General features: G+C 39.4%; 2 non-coding genes across 2 annotated transcripts; both read right to left on the bottom strand.

Annotated features, from left to right (window-relative positions):
* Positions 1-18,820: 18,820 nt before the first annotated feature.
* trnaw-cca (transfer RNA tryptophan (anticodon CCA)) lies at positions 18,821-18,892 on the bottom strand. The gene has a single exon. It is a non-coding gene; the product is annotated as a tRNA-Trp (tRNA).
* A 1,181-nt stretch (positions 18,893-20,073) lies between these two features.
* On the bottom strand, positions 20,074-20,161 carry trnay-gua (transfer RNA tyrosine (anticodon GUA)). The gene is given in 2 exon segments: positions 20,074-20,109; positions 20,125-20,161. It is a non-coding gene; the product is annotated as a tRNA-Tyr (tRNA).
* Between the last annotated feature and the right edge of the window lie 219 nt (positions 20,162-20,380).

The following is a 20,380-nucleotide window of genomic DNA, read 5'->3' as shown; positions in this document are numbered from 1 at the left end:
TCCTCCTCTCCAGTAGACAATAACCCAGTAACTGATGCCATTAACAATATCAATCCTAAACAGAGCTCTTGGACTCCAACTGGCCTCTCTGTCTCTCTACTGCTCCTGCCTCCTCCTCTCTCCCAGCTTTTGTTCTTCCGTGCTAGAGTTGACAACCCACGCTACTGTATGGTCACCCTGCATACTGTCGGCCACAAACCAAACATGTCAAACAGACAGGATACCTTCCAACAAGGAACCAGGATCATCTACAAAATGATCCAAACAGTTCACCATTTACAAAACAGCATTTTTTTGGGACGGGAGAACAGAACACCCACCAGCCTATGACGGAAGACCGAGGAACTTAAGCACCTCATAAAACCTGCCAAGCCAGCCAAACTCACATATTTGAAGCTGGTAAGCAATGCCAAAAATTGGCTTCATACCACACTGCAGATCTTCGAAGAGCACTACGAGGAAAATCTGTCATTACAACTAAAGGATCTTGAGCATCCCCACTGGGAGGAAGCTTTCACGCTTGCTTCCAACTGATCAAAGAAACATTATGGGAGGAAATTACATAAGGACACGTTGGCCCATACACAAGCTATCAATACTGGGTTAGGGAAGGACACTGGGGCAGATCAAATTATCACAGCAGTTCTTAAAGTCTACAATGGCTTCTACTGAAAAGACTGCAACCAAGACTAAGTTTAGAGTTTAGTTGTTTTATAAAGTCATTATTTTAGAGCAAGGTATAATTCTGATAAAAAAATACAATAAACAATATGGTGAAGCTATTGAAGAGAAAATTAAGCCTCAGTTAAGAAACTGAAACAGTCTTAATTTGTTTCTTTACACAAAAGTTATTTATTTTCAAAGGAGACCCATGAGGATACCTCTGGTGTGCAAGACCTGACTGAAGACATTTGACCAGTTTCCTCTTCTCCTAAAGATGGTGTGCATGAAATGAGCCTCAGCAGAGGAGATCAGTGAGGTCTCACTCCATGCCAGGAAGGACTTGTTGAATCACCTGAGGAATGGGCAAATTGGGGATTAATTAATAATAATTGCTTACACTTATATAGCACTTTTCTGGACACTCCACTCAAAGTGCTTTACAGGTAATTCAGACTCCCCTCCACCACCAATGTGCAGCATCCACCTGGATGATGCGACGACAGCCATAGTGCGCCAGAACGCTCACCACACATCAGCTATCAGTGGGGAGGAGAGCAGAGCCAATTCATAGATGGGGATTATTAGGAGACCATGATTGGTAAGGGCCAATTGGAAATTTGGCCAGGACGCCGGGGTTACACCAATACTCTTTTCGAGAAACACCCTGGGATTGTTAATGACCACAGAGAGTCAGGACCTCGGTTTTACGTCTCATCCGAAGGACGGGGATTGCAAGAGCATAGAGCTCATGTCTGGTGAGGATGTGAGACTGGCAGAGTCAGGGCTGTTTTACGGGCTGTTTTATGTGGAATCCTGAAGACAAATCATCAAGGTGAGATATTTATAATTTATAAGGGTTCTTCTGTTTCTTTTTTAAATTTACCATTATGTAAAGGTATGTTAAAATAATAAACCTGTGTTCCAGATGCCCTAAGTAAGAGGCTGCTGTCCAGAATACTTCTATTCTAGTTTGTCTTACAGGTATATAATGTTTAAATGTGTATCTTATATTCCTACTGGCCCCCAGTAGTTAAAAGTCATCAGCAGGCTCTCAGGAAGACAGTGGCCCAGGCTGGTCTGGATAGATAGCACTTCCTGGATGCTCCTCTCCTGGCTGCGTTTAAATAGGACCTTACTAAGGATCTGCGAGTGGCAGATTGCTCTCAGGAGGTATTTGTTTTTTTAAAGGCATTTACAATTGATCAGTGGTATTTCCATAGCACATGTTTTTACCCCTTAGCTTAAAATTCACCCATGTGAAATGTCAGCCATAAACATTATGACTCTTTATGGATCGATCTGAATAATCCTTAAACTTTGTAAAGGGCATAACCAAAACACAATTATTGTAACCAAATGAAGACCACTGGACTGTCTCACCAAACCATTGCTAATTATATCAAGAACATAAACTGTTTTCCGTGCTACATCCTGGATGCAATCAATGTAAAAGTAGATGATCCCAGATTGGCTAACTTCATCATCAACTTCAAAAGTATCCTAAAGGATATCCAGAAGAAAAACAGTAAGAATGTCGCCAAGAGATTACCAGAAAGAGGTACTTTTCATTTTTAAAATTATTCAACTATACTTTTAATTTGAATACAAAAAAAAGAGGTTGATAGCATTACTTTCTCCCACAGATATAAGCAGATGCAGAGTCCAGAACCAGAGTTTTTATTTTCTTGCTATTACAGGTTGAGGAATGGATGCAAAGAAAGTGTTGTTTCAACAAGTGGGCAAAAAAATGGTAATAACTGCTGTTAACCAGCACAATACCTCATCACAGCAGCTGACTTCCTTTGCATTGAGTGAAGAGGAACATTAATATACGCCTCCACCTGATTCAGGGTTGTAGTGGAACTGGAACCATCCTGGAAAGCAGTGGGTGCAAAGTACAGTATCCCCCATAATGTGACACCAGTCCATCACAGAACTTGCAACCTCACACCACGGCCAATGTCCATAAAAGCCAATTAAAATCCATGTTAATACAGAACAAAAGACCTCCACCTGCATAGTTCCCCATCATGTACAGTATTTAAGAAAATCTGGAATGCACCTTAATTGCATTTTATTTGTGTTTTATCAGATGTTTCACCTTTACTTCACTAAACTACGCTGTAATGCCCAAGTCAGCAGCTGTGAAAGGAGACAGAAGTTTTTCAGTTAATCTGCGGGAGAGACAATTCACAGTCCTTCCAATGATTTGAGAAGACTGCATGAAAAGTAAGCATAATAATATTACTTTAATTTCTCTGGGCTGGAAACATTCACACATGCTTGCTTGTTTGTTTTGTAGATGCCACCTGCCATTCATTACGAGCCAGGAGGGCAATTGAGATGGCAGCAAAAAATGTAACCGATGCACAGAAGAGCATTTGTGGCGGATTACTTAGCCCATTCCAATGTGCCTGCAGAGAAACATTATAGAATATTGACTCATGCCAACATCTGTTCAGCAATCAAATTAATTGAAGGCTTTGCAGGAGAAGGAGTTAAGTAAGCATCATCGCAATCTTAAAATAAGTATCTCACAAAACAACGATTATTCTTTTTTTTTTTGAATGTCAGGTCAAGCAATCAATCATCAGACTCTGGACAAGAATGCACACCTGCTGTGGAGTAAGTTTGAATACAGTAAACCTCTTCAGTTATTTTTTGACATTGTGTTACAAAGACCTGTGATATTTTATTTAAAATTTTTATAACATTGGATCAAGGCCAAGGTCCACTACAGCAGCTGCATGATTCACACATCCGAAGACAGATGATGCTATAGGCTTCCAGCAGCTGATACAGGCATTTCCAGCATCGTTAGACAGGCAGCTTCCCAAAAAGAAGGAGCATCTAAGACTGACTGGAAGTCACAGGCAACACTGTTATGACAGGTCGAGATCAGAACAGAGGACGTGAGACTGCAGACCATTAATGGTCAGTTTACAAATCAATTATTTTCAACAACAAACACTAAGTTTGGAATATATTCTGAGGATTTATATTGTGGTTTTCCTTCCAGACCATCATATTATCAGGTTACCAAAGAAGGCCAGGTAACCCGCTTTGTTCAAAAGATAGGCTGGTCAGCCAATGCATCAACAGTGTCTGAAGTGCTTGAGAAGTGGAAGCCCAACACAGAACTGCCACTAAATGACAAGCAAATTACAAAGATGGTAAAGCGTCAAACCAAGAGAGGCCTGAGCATCACTGACAATCCTGTGAAGGGGAAGAAGGTTGTGACTTCCAGGCGTTTCCAGAAGGGAGAGGTGGTGTGTGATTAGCATGACGAGGTCACAAAGACAACTGCTGAAGCCCTAATGGCAAAGATGACAGAAGGAGAGATGAGATGTCTTATTTTCAGATGAACGCGCACAAAAACCGTGAATTGATGCTCATGAAGAACACTGTGCCTGCCTCCCTGATAAGGAGGCAATCTGAAGATGGAGAAAGAGAAAAGACAAGGGCTGTAAGAGAGTCATTCATAATCAATGAACAGCCTGTCATAATTCTGTCTCTGACAAAAAGGGACATTGTTGAGGGAGAAGAGCTCCTCTTTGATTAAAGCTTTTCCAGGAAATAATTTCAAGGAAAAGGACAAGCTCTGGAGTGGTTGGTTCACTGACCATTTCCAAAAAAGAAACTTAGTAAGTATATTAAAGTGCATATTTTGAAGATATTCATTTTCTTGTACCTTGGAATTAATGTAAAAATGATATTCATGTTAATGTCTTGAAAATAGCATTTCTCATTCTCATCAGCAAGGATATAAAGAAGGGATATGGGACTGCCCAAAAGATACATGATTTTCAGAAGAGTATAGAAGGCAGATAACTATCCCACTCAATTGTTACCGCAAAGAAATGCCACAGTGTAAACAAAAAGGTGAACCATTCTTGAAATTTATTGACAGAATCTGAATAGCACAGCATTCCCAGACCAGGCACTGGAGTTTCCCGTAACGTTAGATGGGTAGTCTCTTGGTAAGAGAGAGATCGACAGAGTACTGGACTTCATGAACGACACTTTTCCAATTCATCGAGAACAGAGCCCACAAGATCTAGAGTCTAGAGAACAATTTCTTACAATATTAGTGGTAGTTTCTGAATAGGTTAAGGACAACATAGTTGTAGAGCTATCTTGCAACTTCTTAAAAGTTGTAAAAGTGATTACCATATTGCCAGTGGTTTATATTTAAAACCTAAAGATTTTAAATTGAATCTTTCTTAAACAAAGGACATTTTTCACAGGAACAGCAGCCTAAATCAGTTGATGACTGTAAATATGACAAGCTTCTGATAAATTGTAAAGTACAAAAGTTGTTTTGCTCTGGTTTTGTCTTCAACATAATCATATTGGTAGGCATGTTATTTTTATAGCAGCCGCCTGCCATTCACCACCAGCCAGGATGCCACGAGGTACATGAGATGACCCAGAAGTACTTAATGATGCAGAGAAGAGCATATGGGGGAAAAAAAAGATGACAAGAAATATCCATTAACGTGCATCTAGAAGCCAGAAGATGGGTGGTCAGCAGAGTGGACAATGGAGGTTGAATTCAAGTTTTAACAGTGGTTCTCTATGTTTGGCTTCAACACAAATCATATTAAGGAACAAGTAATAGGTTTATTCCATGCTGAAAAAAAGAAGAGAACACAACGTTTCTGCCGTGGAGCCTTCTTCAGGTGTGCCCAAACCTGAAGAAGGCTCCATGGCCAAAACGTTGTGTTCTCTTTCTTCTTTTTTTTCAGCATGGAATAAACCTATTACATGTTCCTTTGCAGCCTACGCATGCTGACGCAGCTACCCACCTGAACTACAAATCATATTAATATGCTCACATTATTTATTTGTACAACGTGCCCAATATTCAATACAGGCCACGCTCCCAGGAGTACACACCACACATTTAGAACGCAGGTAGCTGAAGTGTGGCGGACCACAGGGAAAGAACTCTTGCCCACACGGATGTCTCTGCTCTGAAAACCACTGGATAAAGGTATCTGACGGTCTGTTCTCAGCTGTTGATTTTGTGAAAAATATTGACTATAAAAGATTGAAGTGTCACCATTCAATGAAGTTCAGACATAAGTATTATGTTGAGAAGCTAGATCTGTTCTACTAATAGCTGTAGTACCTTAATATTGTACTGTTTGCTCTGGTTTTCAGACATCAGTCCAAGATCATTGGTGGGTTAATTGATTTCTGATAAAATTGGCCCCAAGTGTGAGTGTGTGTTTACATTTCTATCTGGCATCCTCAAAAGATGGTTTTGTTTCCTTTTCTTAAATGCTCTTGAATACTAGAGTTTATTTGGCATGATACAATTGTGATAAATGCTTTTTCTTTGTGAATAGTCTTATTTTAATCTACATAATGTCAATGAGTTAGTACCTTAAAGAACAAGCAGTAAAAAAAAAATGACATTTCAGGTTTATTAGCTAAAGTTTTTATAAGTGAACTGAGATCCCTTTACAGTGCAGAGACCCATCTTTAATATGCTGCGTGTGCTCATAATGGACTTGAAATTCATTTTTGTCACAATGTAAAGGTGTAATAAATAGATAATATACTCTATTTATTAAGACGTGACTTTTAATTCCATACTTCCATTGACTGCTTTGGAATACATTCCTTACAATTTTCCTAAATTATCATTGTCCCACAGTGAAGACCTGGGTGACATAACAGGGGTCAGGGCTGTGTTGACTGGAGGTTTGTGTAGACTGGCCATTGTCTATGTGAGATTGTGGGATCACTGGGGGTCCCCCCCTCCCAACACCTGTAACATTGTCAAGTGGAGTAATTACCTACAAAAGCTCAAGTTTCCTCCATTGGGGTCACTATTTGTCACATTCTGGCTGAACAAGAGACAAGATAAACCTCTCACTGTCATTGACAGAGCAGTCTAGGAGAGATGAAATAGATCACACAAGAATGGCAGTTCTGCCTAGCTGTTGTGTCACTGACCGACTCACCCACACATTGAGAAGAGACCACTGGCTTCTGTGCAGAAAGCAGAACAATTCATTTTAACTGGTCAATCAGATCTAATGAGTTTTATTGTCCTTGACAAGACTGGACATTTTACATCTAACTTCCTCCAGCCCCCCTTGTGGAAATCACAGCCAGTTACTGTTCATGAGCTCCTGACCGCACTTGTTCCCAGTGGAACAAGCCTGGAGCAGCAGAATGTTACCTGCTGTTGTAAAACAAGGCATCCCTTGGGAATAAAAACTGTCCCTCTAGTCTGGTTGGGATCTTCTGTATTTTCCCCATAATTCCAGGGCTTCTCAGCTGAGTGATCAGAAGCTGAACTCCAAAATACTGAATTTCAAATTGGGGTACAACAGACCCTGGTGGGAGAATAGGCAGGAGAGGGACGGTTGTGCTCCTGAACTAGTCCCCTCCTCTCCTACTCTCATATTTGCATCACAGTCTATAAACTCCAGCCCTATTGCTTTTCTTCCAGTTCATTTTTTTTTAAAAACAGCTCATGAATTATATATACTCTTCTGAAGTATCAAGAAAGCACTCTTATCTTTATTTCACATACAGTATACAGCAGACTGCTTGACAAAAAAAATAAAATAATAGCGCTATTCCCGACGGTCTAGCACAGTAACCACAACTCCAATAACTTTAACTAGAGGAAGAAAACCCAGCTTCTGCTCAAAAGGAAATTAAATTTTAAGGTTTTTATTCATACACAAGCAATACCAATTTACACTATTAAGTTCTACATAAAATTAAATAAGATACAAAAGCAAAGAATAAAAACACTAGACAGTTTTTGTGCAAGGTAAGAAGCATCACAAAAAAAAGTTTCCAACATGATCTGCTGAAACATGACTTGTGATCCATCACCATTTGATTGCAACATGCTTGGGCCATAATGTCAACTTCCAGACCCTCTCAGTCTCTTTCTCCCCAAATCTTCTCCGGTGGATCAAAATGTAGTCTCTCAAATAAGACACAGCCTTCTGTATCACTGACAGAGGCAGAGTTTTTTTCATTCTATATACCAATGTAGATCTAGTCTTCCATAAAGCTTCCCTTAGGCAACAGATGACCTGCCAGGCTTTGCTTTCTTCCAATTTCGATAGCTTCTCAAGTCCATATCCATAGAGCACTACCTGGGGGTCACTTATACCGCAAGCCAGAAAGCACCTTATCCAGCTGTTGGTAAAACTTCATGTGCAATCTTGTTGGTAAAACTTCATGTGCAATCAACCAGCACATGTCTCTGTGTCTGTTCAACAAAACCGTGTGGCCAACCCTTTTCCAAACATGGCTGGGATCCCCAGCCACGAGGCCACGAATTTGACATACTGCACCTCTACCCTGCACAACAAGTTCCAACCTTCTTGCACTTGTCAACACATCCAGTGCCTCATTTTCCAAATTCCATTCCCTTAAATTTCTTTATGATAAAATATGAATATGGGAGGTTAATAGCAACAGGTGCTGTTAAAGGGATCTCTAAAACTTTCAGTGTCCTTAAATAAAAACCACACAAAAAGCGAGACATAAAGGATACTTTCCCCCTGTTCCCTACCGCTAAAGACAAATGTAATGATACATATTTGTATATTAGGAAAGTGAACAATTCAGGCATGCCTTTTCCACCCATTTCCACCTTTTTTTTCTACAACCACCCTCTTTACTCTCTCCCATTTCGACCTCCAGAAAAAATAAAAAATAGCCCTCTTCAAAACCAATAAAACAGACCTTGATGGCATAAAAACAGCACTGACAAACAACAGTAATGGTAAAATTACAGTCTTGACAACTAAAACCTTGCCTTCCATTGTTAATTCCCCATAAACTCCACAGACCGATCTTGCTTTTGACTTTCCCTACCACCCTCTCCCAATTCCTACTCCCCATCCCATTTCTGTCAAAGTTTATTCCCAAGATCTTTATTTCATCTCCACGAATTGTGATTCCCACATTTTCCTCTTCACTCCAGTTTCCATATTGCATCAGCACACATTTGTTTTTATTCAGCTTGGCCCCTGATGCTCCGCAAAACTGGGTTGTCACCTCCAAGCTATTTCTGACTCCCTTATAATCTGTACAAAAAACATTTACATCGTCCATGTATAGTACAGTTCTCACCTCTTGGGCCCCACTCCCAGGGATTTTAATGCCTTCAATCCCATTCTCCATTCTTAAGGCTTGTGCCAGTGGTTCTATGCAGCAAACAAAAAGGAGTGGGGATAACGGACAGCCTTGGCGAACACCGCAACTCACATTAACCACATTCGACATGCTTCCATTAATCATTATTCTACTTCCTATACCCTTATATAATAACCTTACCCAAGTGAGGAACCTGGTTGAAAGCCCCATCTTTTGTAGTACTCTAAACATATACTCATGAGAGACACGATCGTAAGCGTTCTCAAAATCCAAGTTTAAGACCGCTAATCCAATATTCCTCTCTCTCGCATAACCTATGGTACGCTAATCAGTATCAGGCTGTCCGTGATCCTCTTCCCTGCCACACCACAAGCTTGATCTGGATGAATGACTTCACTCAGGACAGAGTTTAATCGAAGCGTTAAACACTTGGAAAGCAGTTTAAGATCACAATTCAATAAAGTTATCGGTCGCCAATTTGCCAGGTCTGTGCGATCATTCTTTTTGAATAGTAAGATCAGAACTTCTGTCTTAAAGCTGTCCAGCAGTTTCCAGCAGCACCAAAACTCAAATTCTTTAAAAATGGTTAAGAGATCCAATGCTAAAATATCCCAAAAGGCCCTGTAAAACTCAATGGGTAGACCATCCAACCCTGGAGTTTTACCCATTTTGAAGGTCTTCAAACTTTCCATTAACTCTTCTACAGAAAGGCCTTTTGATAAAACGGTATCATCTTTTACACTCTTTGGAATGACTTGCACAAATTTTTCTAACAAATCCTTAGACACTTGTTTCTTTCCAAACAACTCCCCATAGAAATCCTCAGCTACAGTCAACATGTCTTCCATACAAGTTTACAAAACCCCCTCTCTTCCCTTCAATGCTGACATTAGTCCCCTCCCTGCAACCCTTTTCTTGAAAAGAAATCTTGTACATTTTTCACCTTCTTCAAGCTCTTTCACTTTGAAACATGATTTTTTTTATCTTTTCTCTAGAGAGATTTTAAAGCTCATTCTTTAATTCTTTGATTTCCTCACTGAAGTCCCACCCCTCTTCTAATAACTTAACATACCTCTGCAATCTCTTTTGTAATCCATTTTCAACCCTTCGTATCCTAGCCTGTTTTCTCCTCCCCATCTCTATGAAGAATGCTTTTGTATGCTCCTTCACCTCCTCCCACCACTGTGCTCTTGTACCAAACAGGTCATACATAGACTGCCATTCCTTATATCTTTCCCTGAACCTGCTACTCACTTCCTCATCCTCCAGAAGTGAAATATTCAGCTTCCACACACCCTTCCCCACAGTAACAACCGTTGGAATAGCAAGTGTGCATGACAGTAAACAATGGTCAGAGAAAAAAACAGGGGTTAAGCCTGCAGTTGTGCAAGTAAAATCACGTATCAAAACAAAATCTATGCGTGAGGCTTGGGTCCCATTAGACTTGTGCCATGTGAAACCTGCCCTCCCCTGACTATGAAGTTTGAGGGCATCTTTCAGTTTAAAATCTTTACATACCATTTGTAATAATATTGATGATTTATCAAATTGGACCTGTCTCTCACCCCTCATTCTGCCTTCTCTTTCTAAAAGGCAATTAAAATCCCCAGCTAAAACCAGTGGTTCCCATCCCAATAAATACTCTCAATTCCTGAATTAGGACATATCTGTCACGTGGGCAACTCGGACAATACACATTTAAAATTCTAAATTTGACATTCATGAAACCCAGATACACCACCAGTGCTCTCCCTGGTTTCACTATAAGGCACCGACGTACCTCTACCATCTTATTTTTAATTAAAACCGCTATACCATCAGATTTATTCTCATTGGACCCACTCCAAATTGATGGGCCCAATGTCCACAGTTCTTCCATATCCTTATAGCTGTTTTTAAAAGGTAATCCACACTCCTGTAACAACATAATATCAGCATTTACCTTACTCACAAATGATAGTATAGTCCTTGCCCTTAACTTGGACCGAATGCTTCTCACATTTATGGACACAATGTTCAGAGCCATACTTAAAGTTAGAACAGGGAAGACTAAAAGCTCTGGCTAGAATCATTCAGTCTGTGACACCTACTATACAGGCCTTTTTCCTTTTTCCATTTGCTCTCCTTGCCTCCTCCTCCACCACCCCCACCATCAATAGGATGGTTCTCCACCTGCCCTCCTTGAGTCTCTAGTTCTAAAGCTGGATCAGTAGGATTGGAGAGAACTAATCCCATGGGAGAACCTGCCATCTGAGGACTCTGAAAATGATCTTCCCTCACTTTTCCCCGCTCAGAGTTAGATCACTTCCTAAATCAGATATCTCAGCAGACCTTTTAGACTGCACCCTCTGTTCTGTACATTCCATTTGAGCGCTTTTTAGTCTCCACGGGTGGCAGACGATCAGGAGAGATGCTACCAATCAATTCAGAGTCCACCTCACTTTCCACATTATTATCATTCTCTTCTACTTCAGCCTTATCTCCTTCACTCCATTCTGAATCCTCGCTCTCTTTTCCACTACTTTCTTCAACATCAACCACATCCAGTTCCTGATCCAGAACCACTGCTCCAGCCCTAAATACCTCTTCAAACTCTTCCTGTTTTTGCATCGGTCTTCCCAGTTTTGTTCTATTTGCAAAGGAATTTGGACAGTCTTTAAACACATGACCTTCACACTCACAGAGATTGCATTTCCTCACGCTTGTACATTCAGTATATGCATGTCCAATTTCCTTGCACTTACCACACACCACCTTTGTACAGGCATCCACAAAGTGACCCAGCTCCCCACACCTCCTGCACAGTTTTGGCTGCCCTTGGTAGAACACAAGGCCTCTATTTTCACCTAATCCAATCAAAGAAGGAATGTGTTTAAATCCACCATAACCATTTTTTGTCTTCATGCAACAAAATAGGTACTCTCCATGCACAGTTCCAGACCCCATCATCATCCAAGACTTTCTGAGGCTCACCTTTCACTAAACAATACTTAGACAACCATGTCACAATATCTTCCATCATCACCATCTCATTTAACATACGAACAATCAAACATTCTAATCAGACCCACATCTTTTTCTCTTTTATTTTTCTCCAAAATTCTTCCAATAACTTTGCCGATTTGAAACTAAAGTCATAACCAATTCCCTTCGGCAAAGTAATTAAGCAATTGACATCTAATGCCTTAACCTTTAACTCTTTCTTTAACACCTTCCTTGAAAAGTCCAACCGTGAGATATCACCCGAGTGAGCCGAGCCCTCACCACTCTTATACACCAAACGCGTGCAAAAGTAACAGCGCATGCCGACCCTACAGGCCGCCATGGCCGTTACAAATGTATCAGAAGCAAACAAAAACCAAACCTAAACCTCTTCTATACACCAAACCCCATTCCCTTAATCTTATACTCGTACACAAACTCTACTCTCAACTTCTGGGCTTTAACCCTATAATTCTCCAACACTGGCTGGAGACTCTGTGTATCCGGGCTCAGCGGTTATATAGGACAGGACTCGGCGAGCTGCAGGTGAAACTCATTGCTCTGCGCTCCCCGTGCGGAATGCGCGTCTCCTCCCTCCTGACTCGTCACACCGCCTTCATACTCTATAGCGGGGAAAAAAAACTCCCCTCTACTGTCTTCATACACCCCTCTTAAATCACAGAAACACTGAAACTCCGAGGCGTTTCTGTGAGTCAGTACCGGGTTTTTCTGTTCGAGGTTACAAGCAGAAACAATAAAAGCGTTGAAAGCAGGAAGTTATTTCTGCTCGTAGGCAATAACGTATAAAAATACATTTTCTGATTCCTAAAACCTAATAAAATCCATGTAAGTCTCCCTTTCGTTCCCAATGCACATTAATGAACATAAACCAGTCAAGTTCAGGTACTTTTCTGATGTATATGAATACACTAGTTCTGGCGCAGCTGTTACAACAAAGGTACTTACGAACTATTTTTTTTTTCATACGAGCTCTCGCCGTTTTTAAATTGAATATTTTTTCAATTCGCTAAGTCACAAGAAACACCAACAACACTCATCGTGAGCATCTGACCAATCACATTCCTGAATTTTAAAAGTATTTAGTATTTATTTTTAACTTGTTTTATTTTTAAAAAATTGTATACACCTGTTTTACATATTCTTGCCATTTTTGGCATATTGTAAGTGGATTGTAACTTCAAATTGATAATTCCTGATCTTTATAACTGTGTATCATTTCTTTTTACCTTGTTTTAATATGTTTTAATTATTTTTAATATATTGAGCATTTTAGCATAATTTTAAAATAGGACTATCAATGCTCCTGACTTCTAAAACCTGTATTTATTCTGACATTTTTCTCTCCAACTGCAGATGAGGAGGGATGCATTTGATTTTAAATTGGTTGATTTTAGGGGAAAATGTACATTAATTTCTTTGTACGTATCATCAGTGGGAAACTTGGCATTTTGGGATGAATTGCAATCTTTACTGCAAGACTGATATAGAAATGACGGGAGATTTAAATGACACATTTGATAAATCAGACAGGCACAGTACAACATCTAAAATGGCAGAACCCTCTAAAGTGCTGAAATATTTTAGGCACATTCATAATCTACGAGATGTTTGGTGGTTACTGTGTCCTGCTACCCTTTCATATTTTTTAGTGTGCATGAATCTGTCCCACTTCTTTTACTAGTTTTTAAGGAAGATTCTGAAATATCTGATTATGAGATCAAGAGAAGAAAAATGATGACAATCAGTAGGAAGAAAAATACAATGTATTGACAATGTAATATGCTTTAAAGGATTAAAAGGAAAATAAATACTTTATCTACGTAAACTAATTCAACTGAGCTCCTCTAAACACTATGGCCTGAAGAATTGCCAAAGCACAATGTATCACTTTGGGTGACACCAAGGGAAGAGGAACACAACACTCAACACAACACAACCACAAACCACTTATTTTCAACAGCAAAAATATGCTTGAAAATATTTGACAAAAAAAAGAAACCTTACACGCATGGAAACCAATATTTATCTGCTAGGGTAGAATGCAGCAGAGAACAGTAGGGCAGAAGGTTAGTGTAACTCTATAGTGCATCACAGAGGCCAGTCTCTTCCCCTCATTATGCAGGCTGACTTGTTCACAGTGAATTGCCCTCCAGCGATAGTCAGCTGCAAAAACTGACATCAGACATGATGTTAATACTCTGACAGCACTTTGGCTGATTTGGTTAATGTGTTTTCCTATGAAACAGGAGATCTTGAGTTCAAATCCCAGTCGTGCCTTTCTTCCTGTCTTGTCTTATAGAATGTATCACTATGGATGATCACGTGTGGCTTGATTTTGTTAAATGCAAGTTTTCATTTTCTTTGTAGAACAACTTGCTTTTCATGAAATTCATACAGCTTGCGAAAGATGAAACACAGATCTTGCTTATCAGTGCAAAACAAATATCACAGGCTGGCAAGAATAAAGTCTTTTTTTTTGCCAAAAGCTTGCAAATGGAGAAAAGGGATGCACGTGAGTCTCTGGGAGCTGTTAATTGAAAGGTTAGTGGTTCGAGCCCATTTCTCATTATTCTACTTGCAGTTGTTTTGTGTGTCGAACTACAACAAGTAAACAATTGAGTACATTAGTCATTATCACTGGGAATGACCAGTCATGGCCAACATTCAGGGGAATCGTATTCAGCCATGGATTTTGTCCTTCAAATGGCTGGCGGGAGAATTCATTTATACTCTCGTTGCACCCTTAGTTAAAATATTTAAAATTACAACACAGATTTGTTCGAGAACTTGAAAAGCAAAAAAGACAGTTGGACAGCATGATTATGTTAGGACTGTACACTTGTATTTTAATACTTTTGTATATTTATCTTAATTTTAATATACATGTAACCATAAATGCTGTTCTATATATATATAAAGATTGTTGTATTTTATAATATTTTAGCGGAGGGCACAAGGGGGTCTATTATACCTTGCGAAACATCCAAGACAACTATAATAGAGGCTCATATTTTAATAAAATTTGCTTTAAAAGAAAACCAAAATTTGTATGATATCATCCCTCAATATTGACGTTCAGTTGAAGGATTTGAAGAAGCAACACCGATAGGTGAGTACATTGATTTTGGACCCATGTTTGCATCTGAATAATCTTTTCTCCTGGAAAGAATTAAAAACAGGTCTGTTTTGAGTCTCATGATGATGCTCTTCTGGATCTGAAAAAAACACGCAAATTTGTTTCCGATGTATTTTTCAATTTTATCAGATTTTTTCAGGTGAATGCAGTCGATACATACAAGTTTTTATATTATGACAGGACCTACACTTAGGGCTCAGTACCGATAACACTGCTGATATTGATGGAGTAGAAATAAGTGATGTATTGGCAGCTTTATCTGAGGCGAGAAGTCCTAGAACACCTACAAAAATGTTAGGATTCAGAGGAAGAAATATTTTTCTACCTCACCCAATCCTATTGCATTAACGAGGCTGAAGTTGGCTGCTTATTCGCCAGCTTCTTCTTCGCGTTTTTTGTTCCACCTTAAGTGCTGCTGCTGTGATGTTATGCTGCCTTTCGCCTGTAGATGCCTCTCTTTAGTCATTTTTAAAAATACTAATCCGAGTGGATTACTGCACATATCCTCAGTAAAGGGGAATATGTAAGTAATGATTATCCAAATTGCATTTTTGTATGAAACATATTTCAGAAAATCGAAAACCAATTTTCAAAACTCACAATAACACAAACTGGCATGTTAGACAACAAGTAAATAAGACAAAGGCAAAACGTGAATTCTCAAAGTCTCAAAATCTTGCATTTTGCAAGAAATATTATTATAGCAGTTTACAATGGGACATTTAGAACATGGCATATGAGAATATATGGTTAACAGAGGATGAGCAAAGGGTGATGACACTTTCTGCTTATTGCTATGACCCTCCCTCCTGATTATAAAATCGTCTCACAATTCTGCCAATGAGGTCTTAGACACAGTGTAACAGACTCTCAAAATCCTGAACTTCAGGAAATGTTGCCGTACTATTTTTAAAATATGACCCTCTGAATATGGCATGAGAGAATTCATAGGGAAAAGCTAATTGCTCTTTCTGTTGTATTGCTATGGCCCCCGTTTAGAAAAAAAACATCTCAGAATTCTGACACAAAGGTGTGAGACACAATGTAACAAATTATGAAAATCATGAAGTATAAGAAAATTTACTGTACCATTTTTTTAATATGACCCTCTGAACATGGCATGTGAGGATTTATAGTCAACAAAATAGCACCCCTTCTGCTGAATTACTTATTCCCTCCTTCCTTGTTACCAGAACATCTTAGTATTCCGACACTAAGGTAAGAGAGACAAAATCACTCATCACGAACATTTGTAATTACAAAACTTCACTGTTGCATTTCTGTGTTGTGACATTCTGAACATGGCATGTTAAAGTATATAGAAAACCTAGATCAGAACAGGTTAAATGTAATTCATAGTGATTTATATTTTTTTAATTCTTTCTAAATGAAAAAATATGTTTTTCAGTGATTATGACACTTCGGTATTACATAAAATATGCTTCAATGCCAAAATAAATAATAATGGAAAAAATACCCACAGTGGACATTCATAGTTGCGATTATAGGAATGTTATATATCAGGTGAGTAGCTGTGTCAGCATGCGTAGGCTGCAAAGGAACAAGTAAAGGATTATTCCATGCTGAAAAGAGAAGAAAGGAAACATAACGTGTTGGCCGTAGAGCCTTCTTCAGGTGTGAGAAAGACAGGGCAGTAAGCAAAGATAATTTTCTTTATATTTGCTTACTGCAATTTATCTTTGATGACAACATCAAAGACGTTAGGACGTTTTACGGCTAACAGCTCCACATCAACTTCCTTTTATAACTAACCTCATCAGATCCCTCAACTCCCAACTCTTCCAATTTCTCACTTCAGAGAAGGATAAAAACCTCAATCATCCTCTACAGAGAAAAACCATCAACACCCCTACCACCTCCACTAATCCTAACCTCGTTTTTACTATACCCTCTGACCTTTCCCTTTCACCCCTTTGCATCCTCAGCTAACATATTTTAAAATTACAATAGACTGTATAGTATTTATGTTTAAAATTAAGGTAAATATGTCAAAATATCAAAATCCAACTGCACAGTGCCATCTTAACAATGCTTGTCAAGTTCTCAAACAAACCTGCATTGTATTTTTAAAATATTTCAGCAGAGGATTCAACTGGAGTATAAATGAAGATTCAACGATAATATTTTTGGGGTGAATGTGGTTTTCTGGGGAATTGCAATGTTGGGCATTATTGGACATTTCCCGGTGACCCTGACACGTGTTAAACACTCGCATTTCCTGCAAATATTAAAATGGTTATGGTTTCGCTGAGAAATCCAATCGACTGACGACAACGTTTACATCGCAAAAGAACCCCGTCCCTGGGTGGACTCGAACCACCAACCTTTCAATTAACAGCCGAACGCGCTAACCGATTAATGTTTATTTTGCCAGACGGTAATATTTCTTCTGCACTGATAACCAAGAATTGAATTTCATTTTTCGGAAGCTGTGTGAATTTAATCAAAAACAAGTTTTCCAGAAAGGAAATGAACACATGCATTTAACGAAATCAAGCCCTTTGTGATTGCCCGAAATGATACGTTCTGTACTACAGGATAGGAAGAAAGACACGGCTGGGATTTGAATCTCGGTTCTTTTGTTTGATAGAAAAGCGCTTTAACCAACTAGGCTACGGTGACTGGACAGCCATCACCGTTTACAGCCACTTGGACACACCACTCTGAGACATCTGCGTTCAGTAAGCGCTGAACCTGCTCTCAGAGCAAATTGCCTCTTTTACATAGCAGCCCCGACACTGAGAAACGAAGAGAACTGGCTTTTATCTGGCATTTTCATGTCCAATGCGTATGACATCTCCCAAGGGCGACAGAGTTATTTTGCGACACTATTTCTTCTTTTTTATTTCTGTACGCTTTGATAAAAAAACGAGAAATCGTGCAAGGGAAAAATTTCTTTTTTTTCATAGAGAAAACGTGCACCAGGAAATGTTGTGTTGAGAAGAAATGATTTAACATGATACGTGACCTAATTTATCGAAGCAATTGCTCAACCAGCAAGGTCTGGAGAGGTTGGAGAGTCTGGTGGATGTGATAATTATACGGTGTTGTGGAAGAAAACAGTCTTTCTTTGAATTCTCAGTCAATCGGAATTTCAGTGCGAAACACCCCTTGTATGATTTAAAGAGATTATATTTTAAAACTCATAAAAAATCAGAAAACACATGTTTCTCACTTTGAAATTTTAGACGGAGCTGTGCATTATTAGTAACGGCGCTGAGCACACTATGGGGGAATTCAGGTTATGTGAAATGCCAGCTGTTTAATAAACAACGCGTCTGATTTCGGATCATAAGATTGTAGCTTCGACTTCTACCTGGCTCGTGTAAATTTTATTCAAGCTCCTCAGTAATAATGTATATTATGTAATGAACTGCACCTGAAAGCAAACGTTGGGTCTGTTTCCTTTGTTTTCCAGCATGAAATAGCAAATCGTTACAAAAAGCACCTGCTAATGTCCAATAGCGGTTTTTTTTTTCAAATTACATTTTCAGGCTTCAGACACTTTTTAATAAAACAAAAGTGTCCGGAAACTCATTAACTTTCAGGTTTGCTTGAACCTGTATTAAAAAAAAGTTATCTGAAACTTCCGTGATTCCATTATCTGATGTAGCTGTCTCTAAAGTTGGACGTGATGTTAAGCAGATGTGAACTGTGCCTTTTCTCTTAAAAAAAAACAAGTTATTTTTTTCCTCTTCACTACAATACTGGAGACTGTAAGCCTGTGTGAGCTTCACACTGCGTGTCCTGTACTGCTCGATTTTGTTCAGATTATCTATGTGGTGTACAGATAGAACTCAACTGCATGGTGTGAATTCCGTGTTCAGGACCAGCAGAACCTGAAAAAGTAACAGCTGACCTCGACGTGATTTGAACACGCAGCCTTTTGATCTGGAATCAGACGCGCTACCGTTGCGCCACGAAGTCTCGGCTGTCCGTGCCTTTGAATTCCCCAAAGGAGACAAATCAGCTTCACAAAAAAAAAAATCTCCTGTGAAGAGCGCAGCTCTTCCGAAGAGAGTCTCTTCTTACCAGACCACATTTTATTCTTCCTGCGCAGCTCTTGTGCAGGTGTTGTTCTCAATTACAGATCCAGGAACACTGATTGTTTTTTCTATTTTTTTTTTTAAATTGAGTACCCCATGGTGCAACGGTAGCACGTCTGACTCTAAATCCCGAAGTTTATTTTCAAAGTATATCGGAGTCAACTGATACTGATCAGGTTTTGCTGCTACTGAACCCGCAGTCTTCACCTTAAAGTTCAATTCCCCAAGCCTTTTGACCTTATATGTCCATCCCGTCTCGTCAAAACTTGTATTTTCACAGGGTACCCTTCAGAAATCGCAGTATAGAATGAAAAAACTCCAGTAGATCTCGGCCGCTGTTGGTGATTTTCCTTTTAAAATAAATGAATCTCTGGAAATTTTACGGAGTGTATCACTTTCACTGAGACCGAGAAGTGTTAAGCTGTACATGCGTCTTTGTGGTTCGGTTGTTAACCAAAAGGGTGGTGGTTTGAGCCCTTCCAGGGACGCTATGAGCCTTTTAATGTACACACCCTCCTCACTTCATTTCTCCACAGCCGGTCTTGTATCGCTAACAAATACAGAGCCCGTAGGAGGCAGTAAGCTCGCATATATGGCTCACTGTTTATATAATGAAGAAGCAGAGGTTAGTTTCTCATCTGCGCGTTACAGAGCCTTACGCAACTCGTAGTGTACCAACAGCTAGGGTTTGATCCCTGCACGTGCTATTAGTTGAAAGGCCACTGTAAATAACGTATAAGAGATTTATAGATAGATACTTCATTGATCCCGTGATGGAAATTAATAAAGCTTATCCAGCTGGCTTTTATGTTTCACACTAAATTGCGATCTTGAAACCAAAATGAAATTGACATTTGTACTGTATGTTTTTTTTTTAATTACAAAGCAAACAGAGTATTCCCTTAATTCAAAGATCAGATATTGGCCAAAACAAGACAATCAGACGTGGGCAGACTTTGGAACAGGAGCCTCTGCTTCGTCGTTTATTGAGCTTTTGATCATTGTCTGAGTGAAAAAGATTCGCTATTTTAACTCTTTGATTAAAGTACACAAAAAGCACCTTCCTTCGAGCCGGAATCGAACCAGCAACCTAAGGATTCCCTACTGACTCCACTACAGTCCTCCGCTCTACCAACTGAGCTATCGAAGGGATGTCAAGCAATGCTCCCTAGCACATACTGCCCAATGTAGTGAAATGTTCCGGGTGATTTAAATCCCAGTTCGACATCAAGTTTCCAACTCGTTTCCTTAGTCTTGTTTACCTTGAATTTAAGCCACGAACCAGGATTCTACTGTATAAACTTCCGGGGATATTACAAAATGTTTGATGGGGCATCAATCATTCCAGGCGGAAATTGACTCCTTTTTG

This window comes from Lepisosteus platostomus, chromosome 5 (genome assembly GCF_059453375.1).
Source record: "Lepisosteus platostomus isolate fLepPlt1 chromosome 5, fLepPlt1.hap1, whole genome shotgun sequence".
NCBI lineage: Eukaryota > Metazoa > Chordata > Actinopteri > Semionotiformes > Lepisosteidae > Lepisosteus > Lepisosteus platostomus.
This window is presented reverse-complemented; position numbering and strand designations above follow the sequence as displayed.